General features: G+C 43.2%; 2 long non-coding RNA genes across 2 annotated transcripts; both read right to left on the reverse strand.

Moving 5' to 3' along the window:
* Positions 1 to 7,089: 7,089 nt before the first annotated feature.
* Positions 7,090 to 7,696, reverse strand: LOC120320613. The gene is made up of 2 exons (XR_005560146.1): positions 7,493 to 7,696; positions 7,090 to 7,400 (listed from the first exon to the last, which is right to left on the reverse strand). It is a non-coding gene; the product is annotated as an uncharacterized LOC120320613 (long non-coding RNA).
* A 5,500-nt stretch (positions 7,697 to 13,196) lies between these two features.
* Positions 13,197 to 14,809, reverse strand: LOC26535949. The gene is made up of 3 exons (XR_001454372.3): positions 14,243 to 14,809; positions 13,970 to 14,145; positions 13,197 to 13,892 (listed from the first exon to the last, which is right to left on the reverse strand). It is a non-coding gene; the product is annotated as an uncharacterized LOC26535949 (long non-coding RNA).
* Between the last annotated feature and the right edge of the window lie 5,476 nt (positions 14,810 to 20,285).

Raw genomic sequence — 20,285 nt, forward strand, 5'->3', positions numbered from 1 at the left:
GATTACGGGAAAGTCGCATGCGGAAAAGCCGCAGAATGGAGCACGGTTTTCCCAATGGCTATTAGTTTTTATTTTGGAAATTTCACTATTTTCCTTGCGTTTGCTCCTTTTGCCTACGTGCACTAAATGGCCAATAAGCGGGCGGCGGTGGGAAATTCGGAAATTGGGAAAAAGGCGGAAACTAAGCCGCCAGGATATGGCCATCTAAATGCACATGGCGGCCATATTGTGCCAAAGGATATATCAATTTTATTGCCACCCGAAATCGAAACAACATGTGTGTTCGAATCTATTTTTTTCTTCTTGTAGCCCCTTTTGTTTTTCAGCCTGCCGCTATTGTTGCATACGAATTGCGTAGCGAATGGTTTTGTTTTGCTCTTCTTTTTTTTTTGAAGTCGCCCTCCTGCACAACCTTAATCCTTTTGCGCCAAGGCAAACAGAGAATTAATAATTGCGAACAATTGTGTTTTATGGCCATTACGGCCATCCTTGAGAGCAGATCCGCCCGGCTGAGTGGGCGAAGTGCGAGCGGAGCGTGTCACCCGAAGGCAGGTGCGACCACGTCCAAACGCCAAGGACACCGGCAATTATCCTTGGGATCAGCAAGAGACCAAAGAGTAAGAGAGCAGGAGAGCCGAAGAGCGAGGGAGTCGCAGACGAGCGGAGCAAATCAATTACGCCGCCAGCAACGAGATCTCTGCCTAATTTGATTTCATTACCGCGCCCACAACTGCAAAAAATCGTGCACTCCAAACAAAAAATCTACTCACTAATTGGCCAAGTAGATCATAAACTTTAGAGTGAGCAAAAACTTTTATTAAATTGCAACAGAAATGATGACATATATTATCTAGTGTTAGTAGGTGATGAATTTTCCTAGCTGTTTGTGGCATGTTCATTTTACTCAATTTGAATACCTTAGTTTTCTCCAGTGTAGGCAAAGCGAATCCTTTTGGCCATCTGCAGGGCGGAGTTGTGCCGGGCTTAATGCGAAAATTAATCGAATCGGGATCGAAGCGGGCTCGCAACTCCGGCAACGCCTACCAGCTGCAGCAGCCAGCCAGCAGCAACTTGCAACTAGCAACTTGCAACTTGCAAAGGCAACATTCCCAAAGCAGCAACTACCGAAAGCGTTGAAAACACTTTGTCGGCTCACAGATGCGTTGATAATATGGTAAAATTGGCAATGATGCACGCCCACTGTTGCCACGGAATCCGAGAGTTCCAGATGCAGATGGGCTTACAGATTGAGATACAGATACAAATGGCTGAGATAAATGTGTGCAGATACTTCATTTGTTTTGGCCGCACGACTGTTTCCTGCCACATGGTAATTGCCACATCAAATGCGCTAGTGGAGCACCCCAATGCCAGCCAATCCACAGGCCCAAGAACCCCGGAGATTAACGATCTTCGGTGTAAACCACATCCTGGCTGACGGATGAATCGGAATCTGCGGCATCCCCCGAACGGCGGAGAACATCAAATGCTAGCGCAGCAATTGAAATTATTATTAACACGCGTTCCGTTTGCTGTCAAAATTTATGAGCCCAACTTGCAGTTGCTGTTTGCTGCTGTCGATGATAAAGTTGCGACAGTTAATTGGTACACTGGGGAATCTCAGGGGGTGCGTTCTATATGAATCAACAGAAAATTGCATTCAGGACACATTTGTATGCCTTTCTATACCATTTTATGTATACTTTCTACATTTCATTCACATTTAAATGTTAAGAATTGTGGTAGTAACATAATAAAATATTAGTAACATAGTAACTTTCTATACCATTTTAGGTATATTTTACATACTTTACATTTAAATGTAAAGAATTGTAGAAGGAAGAGGATACATTGCCAAATTGGTAACAAGTATATCTATAGTTATAATATTAGAATTTGAATATAGTTTTCCTCCATTTTTTCAGTGTCTAGCCTGCAAATTGCCTATGCAACATAAACAAAACGGTTAGATCAAAGCGAAGAACGCAGCTGAAGCGCCCGACTGGCTGCCGTATTCCCTGGGCAGCTGAAGAAGAAAGCGAGAACGAGAAGATTCCGAGGTGGGAAGAACCACACACCGCGACAATCTTCAATGGGATGCGAAGAATGTGCCCACATCGAGAAGCAGCCACCCACACGATGAAGAGCTCAGAACGCGAGGCTTATTAAATATTAATAAATTGCCATCGAATGACGCGGAGTTGGATTTCTTTCGAGGGGATTTCTTTCTTTCACAATCGTAAAAGAGAGATCTTGACAAAAAACCCAAACAATGGATCGGGCAGACACAATGTCAGCTCGCCTAGTCAGGTATTCTGTTGAAAGAAAGGGGCGCGGAGGGAGACACAGGTTGTTCTCGCTGCTTGGCCAATAAAATTAAAAATCTCTTGTCATTGTCGCTGTCAAAACTGTGATCACACCTTGCTCGCCCATTGTGTGCCATCGTGTGATTAATGCGATTTATATCGCAAGGACATCGCATCCCGATCCCTGGAAAACGCCAAGTGGAAAACAATGAAAATCGGTACAACAATGGATGGGATTCCCATCCGTGGGGCTAACCTGACCTGACTGACTGCTAGGAAGCTGACTCCGGTGCAAGGTGTGAAAGATCAACGAGCCACGGCGTTTTCCCCCTTCTTTCTCAGATATCCGGGCGTGGGACGATGTGCTATGGGGTGATCTTATCGCCGGACGAGTCGTTCTGTCTCCCAGGAATCGCGCTATCCAGAAATCGGGAAACCGAGAAGAAACCAGGAACCAATCATTGCCGAGCGCCTATTGCAATTAATCACAGGGCGATGCAAAAGCTCCGCCTGATGGCCGCCAAACACGCTCTCGGATGCAGGCGTCGCAAATTGCTGTCACTGCACAGTGGGCAGCATTTGTCGTATTCTAAATAAATATAGTAACTAAACATTACCACAGCGCACTTTGCTCTAGTAAAAATCTCGACCTTCAAAGGGAAATGTTTTTGGTTGCAGTTCGAATTTTGTCACCAAGTTTGTAAGCAAACAAATCCCTAGTTAATAATTCCCTCTGTGATTTTATGAGCCACACCCATGGTAAGCAGGTGGATGCGGAGGACGCGGCCATCTTGCGAATGGCCACCAAGTCAGCGACAATTACGTGGAACACACGCGTTGACATGCAGCACGCGATGCGGATATGAAAGCCATGCCATGTATGCCCAAGTCTGCATACCCTGTATCCCTGGATACCGCAATCCCCGCCAGAACCCACAATCCCCGACTCCCCCAATCTCGGTGCCCCGTACCCCGAGAATCAACCTCAACCTCCCGATGGTAATTTACATGGACTGGGTGGGTACGACGATCGCATTGGGGCTTGGCCCCATGCGACAAAAGATGCAATCTTGCATCTGGGATCTGGAAAATTTCAAATAGCTCGACTCGAGGGGAAGGGGCGTTGGCCACGCCCACCGCTGAGCAGGTGCAGCCAGCAATTAACTATGGCCAAGTTCGTGCGCGACATTTGCTTTTTGTTGCCTGCCTTCCTGGATTTCAGTTAGTTTTCGCTGTGTGGGTTGCGGCCAAAATGCAAAATGAAGCTCTAAACTTTAACAAATTCACGCAAGCCATTTGCCATTGCGGCTTGTTTTACTCGCCAGTATTCTGCGCTTTATGGCAATTATATTTGCTGGCATTACGTGCGGGGAACAGAATAAAAAAACAATGGCCATGCCAACGTACCGCCCACACACTCAGACAGAAATAATAACTACGCCATCAGGTGACAATTTTATTTGGCTGCCTTTGTTTTTCCTGTCGGATTGGGCCGTGTAATTAGAGCGCAAACGGTTGCCATTTCGATAATTTCGGGTTTATAGTTAGAGTTTTGCACAGTGGCGCCGAAACTCTAGGGATAATGCAAATATACACTGTTTTTAACTGAAATTTTACTACCAAAATCCAAGATCCTAGACTTAAGTATATAACTATGTTAGATTTAAATGGATTTACTGTGTAATAACCACGCAGTAAACCACATCCTTGAGGATTTAGTAACTGCTTTAGTAACTACGCCCCTGACTTTGATTATTCAGAGGGTTACATATCTGTAGTTGACATGCAACTACAGTTGAGTGCCATTGGAGGAGTGTAAATGTGCGATATGGGGCGGCCATTACGTCTAGAAATATACAATAATAATCATTTCCGAGGGTAACTAATCATCGGGTGCTTTTTTCGTTTTATCATCGTCTGGTTGCCGCTTTGTTGCTCCATCTAATTGCCATCTAAATTCTAAACAAAAACGCACGTGTATTCGCAATGAGAGTAGCCATTTGAAAAGTGTGTCTATTGTTGGGAAATGGCAAGCTGCCTTTTGTAAAATCAATTGGATAATGAAAATTGAAAAATTGTTGGGGAAATTAGGCTAACAAATATTCGTATTAAACAGGCAAAATAATCACTAAATACTCACTCATTTAGCATAATTAAACTTTAGTTTAATATAAATATAAATGTATTTTTTAATACTTACTTACTTTTGCACTTCCTTCTGAGTGAGATGTGCTGTTTTGGCTGTCCTCAATTTGCGTCCTGCCATGGCCTCACATTACCATAGACATTGGGTCCTTGATGTCCTGTCCGATTTTCTCCGCTAATCGAATCGGGATTTGGAACTTCTGGGCCGCGACAAGTGTCGCAAAAAGTGCGCGGGACATTTAGACAGCTGCCAGATGCGATTTCGCGGTTTAGACCAAAACAATAACTTGGCATTCGGCGGTCAAAATAATGTCCTCCCAGCCATCTAATGGCACTTCACGCGACCGGGTAACGCCAGATGTCCTTCCCTCCGTGCGCAGGATCACGCCATTGCTATAGCTTTGCGGAGAGGACTCCCCCGACTTGACTTGACGTTTATATTTGCGGCAGTCAATGTGATTGATGTCTATGTCTCCAGCTCGGCCCTCAAGCTCCGCTTTTGGCCCTGTCCGTGTATTAAGTTGTAAAGTCATTTTGTGACAGCTTTATGAGCCAACATGTGACGCGTCCTGCCAGGAACCAGGATGGGAATGGACGCACAGCGCGAAAACTCTACTTATTGGAGATGAACTATGTATATTTATACACCTTATACCATAATCTCATCAAAAGTAATAATAAAGTGAGTTTGTACAATTACTACCTATGTATATTCATGTACTACTCAATATCAAAAGCTTAATAAAAGGGTGTTTTATTTTTCCCAGTGTACCAATGGAATAGGGGAGCTCCACTTTGGTGGCTTAATCATTTCCTTGGCAGCGCCAACTATTTTGGCCAAAAACTAATTTGAAGTTCCTGGCTGTCCCGGTTCGCAATTTCATTTGCGAATATGGCAGGCAAATGCAAATGTCGCTCTATGAACTCGTCCTGCCGTGATGTCCTGCCCCTTGCACCCCTTGCCGCCAACTACTCCCTCGGATCCTCCATCATTCGGCTGTTTGTCCTTTGTTTGCATTTCGTTATTGTCTACATAGCAGAAATCATTGTCATTTCCACACGCAAAAGTCATTTGGCACATGTGACACCCTTTTCTGGCTTAAATTGCTTTGCCAGATTTTTTTTTTGCCAAAGCTCCACAAAAATCGGGGCGGAGAAGGGGGCGTGTCACAGCCGCTGTTATTCGTAATCCTGCGCCTTTGGAATCCTTTCAAGCCGTGGCAACATTTGCACATGCATTTGTAGTCAATATTACACGCTGGCAGAAATATTTGCCCAAATTAAGAGCCTCCTTCCCAATTGTTTGTTATTGAACTCTTTGTTTTCCTTTGGCCTTTTTTAGCCATTTTTTTGTGTGATGCAATCAAAGTCTAGTACCCACTAACTGCTTTTTCTTAACGCTTCGTTGGTCTTTTATTAACCCAGTTGCGGGGGTTTTCATTCAGTTTTTCTCTGCGTAAATTGCGTTCAAATATTAGAATGTCAATTCGTAAGTTGCCGAGTGCCAGGCACAAGAAAAAGCGTATCCATTTGACAGGCCAATGAAAACGAGAATTTCCAGAGGAGAAAATAACTATTTGTAGTACTTTAAGCAAGCTAAAAAAGCTTTTCTTGGCCTAACATATGTATATAAAATATAAGTCTTTAATCTTTAATTGAAAGTAGTATTTCTTTGCTGAAAAATGTCCACCTCTTGATATTTATGTACTTATCCTTTTTCGAAGCACAAGTAAGCATATTTCCACTGCCAATCTTCGGTTGACCATCAATATGTGAATGCCAAAAAACGGACTAAAAAATTTATAAAATAAGAAAGGAATAAAGTTTTGAATGGAACGTGGCGGCAATAAACCTAAACTTTGCCATTGCTTATCTGCGGAGAAATTGTGGATATGCAAACAACGGACAGCAGAGTTTTCAAAACTTAATGTGATTTCCTATTTATGGGATTTTTTCATACCAATCCACCCACAAACAACACACAAACACACACAAGTCGTCCAATCCAACATATGGACTTGCGTAAAACTTTTGCAGCAGCAAAAGAAAAAGGAGTCCTTGCACCTCCTGCCCCTCCTCCTCCCTGCTGTTATGTAAATCCTGAAGAGATAAGGCGTCGGAATAGCACAATGACAGCCGCAGGAATTGACCAAATGGCCCGAACAAGGGCAAAAAAAAAAAGGGGGGCGGCTTTAGGCCAAAAGGGGGGAACATGGCCAGGATACACGTAAATTCATAAAGTAATTTCATAAGTTTAGCAAATCACGAACCCAAGCCACAAACAACTAAAGTTGGGACATCCAAAGGTGCAGGGATATAGTGAATACTCAATAAGAGATTACATCAGATTTCTTAAGAAATATCTATATCTACAAATTAACTGAAGCTAAAAAGTAAAGACAAATTATGCAAAGCTGAACTTTAATATACAGACTAGAAAGTAGAACATTATCAAGTTACAGAAGGTTCGTCTTAGGCAATTGCCACCGTATAGGGCGACTCTTCTTTTTGCGACCGCTTATTGGTCCAGACACGGGTCGCATATGTGATATGCAGGATGCTATGATGCTGTATGTGGCGGGGCATCCTTGTTCTTGTTATTGCTGCGGTGATTTAACATAAAAAGGTAAACAACAAATGGACGAGGGCAATGGGGGAAACTTTTGTTTTATTAGTTTTTCTTTTCTTTTGTCCCAAGCTGTTTTATTATTAGAGCAGTAAGGACACTGCCCATTCGCCTGACTTGCAACTTTTCTGCTGACCAATGTCGTAATGCTGGGGATAGTATACATATACACATATATGGGTGAAAACGGGGCTGGGGGAACAGGGGAGCCGCCTGTCATGCGTTCAATTTCGAAATGGTTTCGCATAATTTGCAAGACACCCAAGCAAAAGTCCAAGTCCAAGGCGGAGAGCCCAAAGTCCAGGGACCATTTGTGCTCAAAACTGCGTACGAAATCCATTTCAAAATTAGTTTTTCCTTCATCTTTTCTTTCGTTGATACCCTGTTGTTGTGTGGTATTTTATGACAAATTTACCTGATTTGATTACATTCGCTTTCGGTTTGCCTTTATTTCTTTATTCGGGTGCCAGCTTAGGCGCATTAGAGCACAGTTTTTTTTGCTTGCAAAATGGCGCAGAAATATTTATGCTGGGCAACAGCTTGAGTTAGTGGAATGCTTAGGTGATCCAGAGTTCATTGTTTCTATGAAAACAAAGCAAATAAATATCTGGCAGTTTGTTCAGGCTTGCTGGGTAAAACTTTAACTTCAACATACAATCATTTTGCAATGCATTTCATACTCGTTTCGATCTTGTTTTTCGAGCCTTAGCCACAAAACCAGCTGCCAGCTTCGAGCGAACGTTAACAAATTCACGCCAAGTCACCTGAAAATCAGCAAGAGACCACCCAGCGGATTGACACAGTGATTAGTGATCACTGTACAGTGAACGCTGGCAGCGTTGGCTGCCATATAAAGCGATCGTAAGTGTCTTCAGTCTGGAGTCGAACAACACTCATATATCAGTTTCAATTCCATTCGTCATGGCTGCTTAATGAGCTGAGTTGAGTGAACGACGAAGCCGTAAAACCGATATTCACTTTTAGGTGTAGCATATGCATACAGAGAGCGAAATATACTAGCAGCTCCTAAGATCTCTAAAAATATAATACAAAAACCAAATGCAAACTTATAAAAACTGATTAAAGTATAGCTTAATACTTTTGTAAGATTTAATAATTGCAATAATGAATTTCAGTTAATCACTTATATTTCCAAAATTTCTCTCAGTTTACCTGCGATGCTGGCGAACTTTATAATCTTTTTTTAATCATTTCAATTTCGGCCTTTGTTAGCAGTTGGCAGTTTGGCAGTTGGAAGCTGACGCTGTGTTGATTGACGTCTCGCATTTAAAATGCTCTTGCTTATTTTTATTTTTCCACCTTATTTGCATATTTTATTTGCTGTTGGCTCCGGATTGGCTTTCTGCTGTAACAGTTGGTGGAGATCACAGATCGGAGATCAGAGATCAGATGCCCGGTTGCTCGGGGCGTAGCGTATTAGTCAAGATCTCCTCTCCACTTTTCACGCTTGGCTCGGGGATGCCGAGATCTGGATCCCTCATCTGGTGCTACCGATCCGAGCCGCCTGACATTTAATTCTCGCTTAATCACTGTCCGGCACTGTACGGTATTCCCGACTGCTTCCTGCTGTTCTTGGCCAGGTCCGCTTCGACATGTGCCGTAAGTTGACAGGATCTCAGGACTTATTAATAACGAGGCGCGCACAAGGCCTGTCAAATGAAAGGCTCATGCGCGCAGGCGTGGAATTCGGATCGGGAATTGAATTGAAGCGAATTGAAAAGAGAAAAGACTGGAATTCGGGGTGAATGAAAGCCGGAGAAATGCCCACCGGGCATTTTGACAAATTAGGCTCATTTGTTGGCGAGTCGCGGTCAAAACAAACGGCGGGTCAGGACAATGCGATAAAGATCATTTAGCCAAGAAGTTGTGGGCGAACTAAAGGGGAATGAAACAAAGGCAAAGGTGAAGTTTATTCCATTTTAAAAGGTGAATCTCCTGTCTATTTAAGGGTTTAATTATGCAGACTGTATCTGTGGGGTCCTGTGAATATAATTGTATATGTAGGGTATCAAAATAAATACTTATAAAAAACTATACAATGTTTGAAATGGTTTGAGTTATGATCGCACATTCAAAACACCCACTTTGGTACTTGATTTCCACTACAATAGTGTTCCCTATTCCTAAACATTATTCTCTAGATCGTGCCAAAAAAATGAGGCTGAACAGACCATTGTCCCGTGTAATAAATGAATGTGGCACGCTGTTCTTCGGGGCTCGGGACACTTTGTTTGCTCAAGTACCGAGCCCGAAAACCACAATGTGCCACAATGTGGCACAATGGGAGATTTTCAGCTTTTCAACGAACCCGAAAAGCAGCACAGCCTCCTATCGATCGAGTGACTTTTTGCCAGTTTAACACCTTTCGGCAGTTTTACGAGACCATCTCTTTTGGCAAGCTGTGTAAATAGCTAAACAAAAAGGAGCAAACAAGTTTCACGTGAATTTTCAGGGGCTCGCAAAGAAACGATCTTCTATTTGCACTAATGAGCAAACGCAATAAAATGGCCCAAAACAAACCCCTGCAATTGTTTTCGTCCTGCCCAACTGCAATTGTTGCCCAAACCACACCACAAGGACAACGATCCTCATTTCGTTGGCGAACGGGGAGTGACAGATTTTAGAGATCTCCGAATGGCTGTTTATGTTCTCGCTTGGCCTGTGAAGTTGCCCATAAATTATCCCCTGAGAATGCGAGATTGGGAGAATGGGAGCAGGGTGAATGGGCATGTGAATGTGAATACCCATCTATATATGTATGTAGGATCCTCTGCTGTCATGGCAGCTGTGGCCTCATCTCGGCCTTAATTAGTTGGGTATTTTATTGTTTTGACACAGCCTCGATTTCGAGTTTTCAGTTAACGCCGCCAGCGATTTTCGCATCCTTAGCTTTTCCTCAGCCTTTTTTGCCGCTTTTCAATAAGTCAGCCGACTTGGCCATTCGCGTGTAATCAAAGTCGAGTGCTTTTCACGTCCGCCCCCTCTGGCCCGCTTGTGCGTTGACTTGCACCTATAGTTATGGCTCGCACATTACGCTGATTAGTGTGCAGTCCGCTATAATTACCGACGACAGCCACTGCGACCACGGAACGACCATGGGATTCTCGAGCACTTCGCCAAGTACTATGTGCCATGCAGGACTTGGTAATACTCTCGAAAACTAACTCCTATTCTATTGATTTATTCTGGAAAAACCTATTTCTTTTACTTTATAAGTTGAACACAATCTTTTCAATTTTCTTAGATATTTTCTAGGATTTTCTGCTACTCAGAAGAGTTGCCATACTTGCACCTGCTGCACTTCATCACATTCATTATGGCTAAGAGTTCCTTTCCCATTTTCCAACATTGCCGACTAGCCAAGTTAATGGCCAAACTAATGTACTCCCCGAAATCCTATCAAACTGCGAAAATTGCCTAGCGGTGAGCGGCAGACAAATTTACAGCGCAATCAAAGTGCAACAAAAAAAAAACTAAAAAAAAATAAAGGAGTAGTAAAGAAAAACCTGCGCAGCGATCGACGTTCGTGGTTCGTTTCGTCGTGTTTAAGATTAAACACATTTTGCATTTAATTTGCCATAATTATGGCGGTCAGTGGGGAGAGGGGGAGGCGGTGGGGGGCTGTCGGCCGGCAGCCGTTGATGGCGCCAAATTAAGTTGTAAATGAAGTTTTTGGCGTCGCTTCGCTTGCAGCAGGCGTCAAAAATGTGGTTGCATGACTCGGTGGCTAAGTTCTCAGTTTTGAGCTCTGAGTTCTGAGTTCCCAGTGAACCAAAAATTCTAAACTCCGACGTTGGTCGCAACAATTTTCGGTTATTAATTTGACTTTGGCTCGGTGTTCGTGTGAGTTATTTTCGGTCGGTTTCAAATTAATGTTGCTCAATTAATTTGCGCCACTAAACGTTTCTCTGTCTCTGTTTTTCGTTGTTTTTTAAGTTCATTTTTTTAGTTTTTAATTTATGTATGGTTGGTGCTCACTGACCACCAGCAGCATGCTATATGCTATATGCTATACATCTGGTGGTTTCTCCTATTTTGACGGCTTATTTCGGTCACGGATCTCAGCGGAGACAAAGCGCTTTTTGATAGGTGTGTAAATGTGCCAGCGGATATATGTGGATATGTGGAGTAGACCTCCAAGTCCAAGGGGATCCCAGATTATTGATTGCACTGAAATGGACGCTTAATCATGTGCTTGGTTTTGGGAAAGGCAAGCTAATCAATTTGGATGGACCAGCAAAAGATCACAAGTGTGGCTTCTGCATAATATTTGTCCGTATATTTGCTTTATGCGTTGTATTTGTCCGTATAGGAAAGTATTATATATATTTTTATTTATTTTAAAGTACACATCGTAGTTACTCTTTCGCAAACCATTTGCCCACTCCATTCGCCGCAACATAATGACATAATTTAGTTTGTAACAGAACCTCCTCTTTCCGCTTAAACTCAGCACTTTGACTCTTCATTATGGACCGACAATTATTCATGAATATCCATTGCAATGCAGCGCCAGTCGTGTGTGAATGCAATTGTGAATAGCAATTGCAATTGGCGTTGCGTTTGCGTTTTCGTTTGCGAATGTGAAATGCATTTTTCAACACTCGAGCGGTGCCAAGTGCTGGGATAAAAAGAAAACTTCCTCTGCCAAGTGAGAGAGAGAAAAACCTGTTAATTATTAACAATTTTGCCAGCCTGCTGCGTGTCTGTAATTAGTTGCATTTCCATTGAAAAGCTGCGGCAATTAAAAAATATACACACAGAGGCCGACACACGCATTTCCAACTGCAAAGTGTTGCCAACTTAGCGTACAAAATATGACGATCTCGGCCATATCCATCCACAAGACATCCATAAAGCTAATTTACCTGTACAGTATGCCAAACTCTATAACTCAAGGAAGTTGCCACATGTCGGCCGTGTCGAAAGCCCTAGCAATTAAGACTCAAATTGCACTGCAGCCACCTTAATTGCAGGGTGTCATAAAACGTATGCAAAACGTACGCAAATCTACATTCAAAGGTGACCTAATTACTAGGACTTTTTAGTAGGAAGTACTGTAGGCATTCGATAAAGTATGCCATCACTTAATACTTAGTATAGTGTTCTTGAACAATAACAAGTGTATGTGCATATTGGGAAAAGTACCACGAACTGTTTTCTTCTGAGGCAAAGTATTAGCTAGCAACGTTCCAAGTTCCTTCGATTATTCCTCTTTTAGCCTCTTCTCACACATCTTTACGCATAAACACATTGCCATTTCCTTTGCAGCAAATTGAACTGTGGAAAATCTTATGGAAAACACCTAGCCACGAAAAATCCCTTCCACCCACCGCCCACTTGCCACTTAAGCGTTGCATGCAAAGCAATTTGGCCCGAGCAGCTGCGTCCTTCCAGCGCCACGTTCCACATTGATATCGAAACAAATCCCTTCGCATGCGGAAAGCGGACTGAGGTGGAAACTCTGGAAATGTTATAAAAGAAATCTGAATGCAAAAAATTGAACACTTGTAAAAATCTCAACTGCAAGGGAAAGTTTTCGTAAAGCATTACTTATATTTTCATTTGATCTAGAATAAATAATTCTCTGATGTTCCGCAATTCCTTGAAAAAGTTCACATATATATGAACGTACGAGCTTATTAGTGAGCATATTTTTTTCTCTGCACAAATGAAGAGGAAAATGCGGAAAAAATACAAATAATAAAGTTCGCTTGTCAGTTTAGCAGCCATTTTGCGGTTCCACGGCAACTTCTTCACCTGCCCCACCCACAGAGGTTTTCCAACAATTTTCCTGCCACATTCCACCCACCAGAAGTTCGACGAATGCTTTGCATTTCCCCACCACCCCCTCCTCCTTTTTCCTTGATTTTTTTCTCAGTGCCGCACATCTTTCGCTGCTTATCCGCAATTTCTTTCCGCTTCGTACTCACCTTCCTTGCTGGCAAGACGTAAACTTTTTTATGGCACCCACTGTTGTTCTTGTCTTTGATAAATCTGCCTCAATTTGCCATATCGAGGGGGCGTGGCAGCGATGGCTGGCCTATGGCTTTATTTACCTTAACCCCCGCCCCCGCACCCACTTCATGAAAGACAAGTTTTATGTCAATTTTTTCTGCTTACTTAGTGGGCGGTTTGCTTAAGCCCGATTTAGCCCTCATTACAAAAAGGGCGGGAACGGGATTTGCTTTATTACAGTTTAATTAAATTTACCCTGGCCGGAATTCGTCCTGTGGCTGCGTCTTCCTTAGCCAAACGACTCAATTACGCAGTTAATCGTAAAAAAATCCTTGCACTGATTTGTTGCAGCTGAAACCGAAGGGAGATGTACTCGTAGGTGGTGGTGGTGGTATCCTTGCGGGGATGTGGACGCATGTTTGGGCCATAAAACGGCGGCACTCTCTCCGGCTATTATTGCCCTTCCAGTTGCCAGGGGTCCTGCTCCTTCTGCTCCTGCTCCTGCACTGTTATCCTGCCATCCTGGCATCCTGCGTGGCCTCAGGTGCGCGAGTTGGCGAGTTGATCCATTTATGGCCATCGTTTGGCCTTTTTTCTACAATTTTGCTGGCATTTTCATTTCCTTTTTTTTTGCACTGCTGCTGTTTCTTCATCCAGCTTCTTTTAATACCCATCGAAAAGTGGGCGGAAGTGGTATGATGGGATCTGGATTGGCTTGTGAGAACTATCTAGCATGGATTATTCTCATACTCAGTTCTACAGTTCTTTTGAAATATAGAGAATATAGAGAGTAATATTCCAAAGGCGAGGGAAATAAAAATAGAACCTTCTTCCGCCTAGATTTTCGCATTAGAAGTTTATGTAATGTTATTATATATATGTGTGCATATATTGCATATATTTGCACACTTACGAGGTATCTGATATTCGAGCCCCGACCCTCGAGCACTCCTTGGTACATCATTTAAGGGATATGCGGCTAAGACGCTACATGACCGCAATGAATGGAGCTCCATGGACTGCTGCGCCCGTATTAATTTGTCCTGATGTGGCTGCCTGTTGAGATTTACGAGCGAGCCGCGTGGAAAACTGCAGGTGGCGGGGAAAATCGCGGAGGCCGGGGAAAACCCTTTGTTAATCAAAAGGACACACGTGGCCGAATGGCTTTCGCCTTGATTACACTCACGGCTGTGGCAATTAAGCGTATCCCGTATCCGTATCTGTATTCGTTTTTGTGGCCATAAACCCGGACGCGGACGCCAATCCGTAAGCCTCTCGAACAGGCTGGGTCACGTTCCGTAAAATGAAAAGAAATGCAGACCATCTTGCTCCACTCCAAAGTCCCAAGGATGCCCTTCGAAAATCCAGCTAATACTTTGGCAAAATTGTTTACCTTTCCACAGCGGCCAATAAAGAAGCACTAAGCCATTTTAATTTGCCTATGCAAATGCCGAGTTGTTTACTTTTTGACACATGCGCCTCCTGTCATAATTTAACCTCCATTGACTTCCGTTCGCTGTCCCTTTTCGGATATGCAAATTAGTTGCCCTGACATGGTTAATCCTTGCGAGCTGCTGCAATTATGAATCCACAGGCAAACAAACCAAACGAGGCAAACGGCGTGCAAATGTGACAGACGTTCACCGGAATCGAAAACCAAAATGGAAATATCAACGGAAAAGGGGTGTGAACGGGTGTAATTTATGGTGAGTGTTAGAAGGCAAATAAACGATCAGCATTTCAGTAACTTTGAGTAACGATCACCTTGAAACGTGAATGCTATTTGATTCGTTGAAAACTGTCAACCTTTAATGAAATGAAATATGATTTAGCAAACTTTATGGCATCTGAAATATAAAATTAAATTACAATAATATTCATATCCCGCCTTTGATTTCCCTGCATTTAGCCGCCCAATTAAAATAAATAACATTAGGCCAGTGTTAAATATCAAAAGCACTTCATCGGTTGGCTGCCCGCCCTGCGAACCGATTCAGATACAGTTCAGCCCACTTGGCTATTTCACACCTTATTTATTGGCCATTTATTCGAGCCTGGCTCGAACTTGGCTCGCATTTCGTGCGCTTTCGGCATTTATGTCAAGCGGCCCAAAAGGCTTAAGCCGCGACTCCCCAGATGTGCCATTCCCGATAAGTTCCTCTGGGGGCTGGCCACACTGGCCCAAGGATTCGGCCAGACTTGGCTCATCTCTGCTCCGCGGAGATGCGAACCTGGCAAAACGGGCGGCAACCTGGCCGCACTCTCGCAAGCGTTAATGTGAATTATTAATAAGACAAAAGGAAGCGGCAGAAGGCGGCGGCCTTTGATGATGCTCCGTCCGCCAGTCGGCTGCTCTGCTGGCCAAAAAAGTTGGACCAAAGTTAGGCACTCAAAAAAATGATTATCTAATCTAAATCTTGCTATATCATCGAACGCGTAATGAGTACTGAATATTTATTGTTTGGTATAGAGAGTCTAAGGCTTATACCATTTCGATATCAAATTTACTCTAAATGTTATATGTTATGTGTATTTCTTTCGTGCACCATTTTCTCTGAGTGCCGCTTGCAGTTGGCTGGCCAATTCAGCTGCATCCGAGCTTCGAAACCGGCGGTCTAATCAAGATGGCGCACAATTGCAGCGGCATTGGCTCTTTGGCGCGAAGCAAACTAATCAGGCGGTGAGATTTAAAAATTAACGTGGCCCAAACGCGAGGAGCAGCGTGTTTTGCTGTAGTATAGTATATGGTATAGTGGGGCTATAGTGGGGGCTTGTGAATCCGTGGCTTGTGAAGACCCGACTTTGGCATTGCAGTGAAAGTGTGTTCGGTTTTTGGGGGCCCCGTTGATTTAGGCGCATTGCCGATAAGCAACGGCGAACACATTAAAAATGCATAAATCAATGCGATAAACATGATTTGCCGCATGTTTTATTGACTATTGTTGCTGGCTTTTCCACTCCCCCTTTTTTCAGTCTTTTCTCATTGTCTTCGCTTCCTCTCCTTGAGCTGCATTTTCCTTGGCGGCTTTTATTTGCCAGCACGATTGTGGCCCACGGGCTTTTGGCCATCTGAATTTGACTGGCTTCCTTGGCGCGTCATTTCATTGAGGAGCGGTTACCTTAATAGGGGTTTCACTCGCTCGTTTGGCCACTAATTAGCCAAGATAATCGATGCATAGCAATGGGATTTAGTTGTGAGATTCACAGAAGTGTGGAATTAAAGTTGATAAATGCAGTGCACAGAGCTCTTTGAATATCTTTTGTATTACACATCCTTTATTCTTTGCCTAGAAGTTTTACATTCTACAGCATTTTCTCGACTAGTCCACAGCTTTTCGAACAGTTGCTGAAATGAAATAAACAACATGCCATGGTCCATGCCCCAAAGTTCGAGTAAGGAAAAGCCACTTGATGATGCTCGAGTGTCTGTATGAAAAGCACTCGAAAGATTTTTCCGCGACTGGCGCGCAAATAAATTGAAAACTCGTTAAAAATCCATAATGCTTGAGGCGGCACTCGGCAAATGCGACTACTGCAACACACAGCGATTTTCAGTGATTTTCATTTAGCAATTCCAACATTTCCAAGGCATTCCGAATCCAAATCGAACTTCGATTGGCGTCGAATTCAATTCGATGCGAACGTATGTACGACGAGTATGGCCACTTTATCGCCACTGGTACAGCTGGCACATAAATCTGAAATCTGGCAAGTGGCTTTTCCTAGTGCACTTGCTTAATTAATAATTTTATGGCATTTTAATGGCCCGGCCAGGCAACAACGGGGAATTAATCAACGGCGTGATCCATTGCGCCAGTCCAACCGCTTTGGGGGCCACCACCTCACCCACCCTGATCCGTTGGTGGCTAGTGGATGCTGGTTCCACAATCCAACCATTGATCTTGTGCGCCACCAGCTCCCACCTCCCACCTCCCACTGCCACTTCCACTTTACCCGAAGGTTTCCCATTCTGGGCGCGTTTATCAGCGATAAATCTCTTTGTGTTTCTTGCGCCGGCGCAAGTGAATTGAATTGAATTAAATTTTAATTAATTTTATCTGCACTTTGTGCCAAACACGCAGCATCCACCGCCCTCAAAACGGATCACTTTCCCCCCTCCCACTGCGGCGTAATTGTGGAAAATTGAAAATTACCTCCCAGTTTTCCGCCCGCTCCCTCTTGGCTTTGATCTCTGTTTTTCCTTCTGGTTTCGCTTCGGTTCGATTCGAATTGCGGACCAATGGAATTTCTTTAAGCAAATCGACGCCATGCTTAAGCATTTTGGCAGTAAATTTCAAAAGAAATTGATAATGCTCATTATACCATCTGCGATTCCCGGCTTTTTTCTCTTGTTTTTCCTCCTTCTCGATGGCAACAATTTGCGTACAATTTTTATGACTTAAGATTTTACGATGGATTCCTCTCAACTTGTTTGTGGTTTGCTCTTTATTTTCTGGCATTGCAAGGGGAAAACGGATCGTTTGGCAATTTTTGAGTCATTGCAAATGCGTCAATGGATTGGGATTTGCGTGAACTTTTAAGTTTTACCAAGAAATGTGAAGTCGTATTCAAAATATATTGGTTTTGCTAAATATTCGGGTAACATTTGCTTTAATAGTATTTCCTATTGTTCCGTTCAAATTGAATAGTAAAATAATTGTCCAAAGTTTCTTCTTTTAAGCGCTACCATTTACCAAAATGCGCACTTTAACGCAACATTTTGGCTTTCAACATGATCGCACTTAGTCATTGCCTCGGAAATCAGCATTTTTGACCCGGCCAATTGGCTTTCTAACCCAATTCAAATGTCATTTAAATGTCAAAAATGCTCGCCGCGATTCGATTTGCTAACAATGGAAATACATTTGCGTGGAGGCACATTCAGAAATCGGCTTTCAATCGCAGACGAGTCGCTGAATGTTGAAACAAATTTGCGCTCAAATTGTCAATATGACGGGGGACCTCGATACGTAAATCGAAATGGACATGAAAAGCGCCGCTAATTGTCTGAAATTGTTGGTAAGAGATTTGTTGTTGCAAAGAGTTGTTGTTGTTGTTGTTGTTGCGGGTGCGTGTGTGGACTTATCTGGCGTTCTTTTGGGGCGGCCAAATCAATTGGCTAAATGTGTGGTCCGATTTCGCTTTGATTTCCAAAACATTTTTTCCTGCCTCCCAAATATTGCGTGACAGTTTGTTGAATAATTTACGAATCCACTGGCCCCTGAACCCCCCTCCCAAAAAACACAAAAACTGAATACTTTGAATGGCTCCTAAAAGGCATTTTGGTTGTTTTCACGCGCACCTAAACACACGCAACAATTTCGGGTATCTAATTGTGCGCATAACTGTGTACCTGGGGTAGAAAAAAAATAAAAACACTATAGCTATTTACATAAATGTGGATATAATTAAACATGACACAAAAAGACGACGAACTTTTCACATCGAGGGAAATTTCGGTCGGCAATTAGTTGGTTTAAATGCCGCATAAAAGCAGGGCCCACAAAGCTTGTCAATTACGCGTAAAATGTCCCATCCCCCAGTCGACCATTGTCAACCGCAGATCGGATACATCAGCCGATCTCCAGATACCCAGGTACCCATACACACAGATACCCAGATAGCCAGCTCACCGGATCCACAGCGAACCCATTGCGCATGCGCAACCCGGTTGGATAACTTGGCCCAAACACGGAATCTGATACGCGCGTATGGTATATTCAAAATGAACTCTATGTGCACAGGTATATGCATAATAATTTTAATGAACGGTTCCGTCTGCCGGAGCGATTGTAATCGTGCTTAATAATATTTACAGTGGTAATCTACCCGAGCGATGATGGCGCAAGGTGTCGCCATCGATATGCGTCCTGGCCGGGCACTGAGAGAAAAGGGGGTCAACTTTGTTGGAATCTTGCGAAGAACTTCTCAAAATGGCTTTAAATAATATCACATAATTTCTAAATTCAGCTCTTTGTAGACTTATGATGCTCTCCACGTACATTTCTTGAATCTTTAAGCATTCTTCATATATTTTGTTTAATATTTAAATTTTTTCTAGCATTATTAAAGCTGCTTATATATTTTTTTGAGTGCACCTTTCCCGTTCGATTTCCTTCCAAACCGAAAATTACACCATAGATAGAGCACACCGCATTCCTCATGGCTACCTGAAATAATTGCGGGTGCAGCTGCGGCAGCCCACGGAAAAGGAAGGAAGGATGCCACCACTCCATGCCACCACTGGATGCCACATCCACATCCACTCCTCTTCGCAGTGGGGCGTTCTGCGGTGGCACACAAAAGAAATAATTTGGCGTTGATTGCCATGTACGCGGCTGTGGTCAACACCCAAATATGACACCAAACGTCTCCGCGGTCCGATAAATTGTGAATGATAACTCCGATAAAGGGGCAACTATAAAGCCAAAAATTGTATATTCTTCACGTATTATACGAGTATTGTGTTTGTTCGAAGTACCTACGTAAATAAGCCAAGGGGTGATGAAGTGTTTCTTAATAAATGCAGATTACCGGAATTAGTGGCAAGTGATATTTACGAATTAAATTTTAAGTTTTGAGGGGAAGTTCGGAAAAGGGTTTCCAAATAATTATGGAGATCTTATCATATCGCTTTTGAATTATCAGTGGCCGAAGGCGATGAAAGAAATGGCAATTTGGCAACAAAGTAATTTTAAGTATTTTTTTTTGAGGATAGCGTTTTTAATATAACATTTATTTAATGATTTTTTCCTTCACCCTTGCTGCATTGTTTTCACACAGCTACCAGAATTTCCAGCTCCTTCGCGCACTTGCTATTTGTTTTCATTCACCGAGATTTCACCCTGGGGACTTGGCCATCCTTGGGCCGAGTTTCCCACACCGCAAAGGATAATAAAGATTCCATGTTAAAGCGGCGCGCGCACAGTAGCCATTGGGTACCGTTAGTGGACGGCTCGAGCGGACCGTTATTTCCGCTTATTTAGCGGCTAAATTCAAACAGGACTCAAAGATGGCCAACTGGGGGGCGGTAAAGAGCGCACACAATGCAGCCGCAATCTGCAGACAATGAGGCCCTGAGCCAAGTCATTAATAAGCAACGAGCCATAAGTGAATATCCTTTAAGGATGTGCCATGCGTGTGTGGGAGTGGAGTGCTGTGTTTACAGCAGCGGTTGAGTATCTAGACTCAGGAAATACCCTAGGACAACGTACCTTAGATATATTTTT

This window comes from Drosophila yakuba, chromosome 2L (assembly GCF_016746365.2).
Source record: "Drosophila yakuba strain Tai18E2 chromosome 2L, Prin_Dyak_Tai18E2_2.1, whole genome shotgun sequence".
NCBI classification, from domain to species: Eukaryota; Metazoa; Arthropoda; class Insecta; order Diptera; family Drosophilidae; genus Drosophila; species Drosophila yakuba.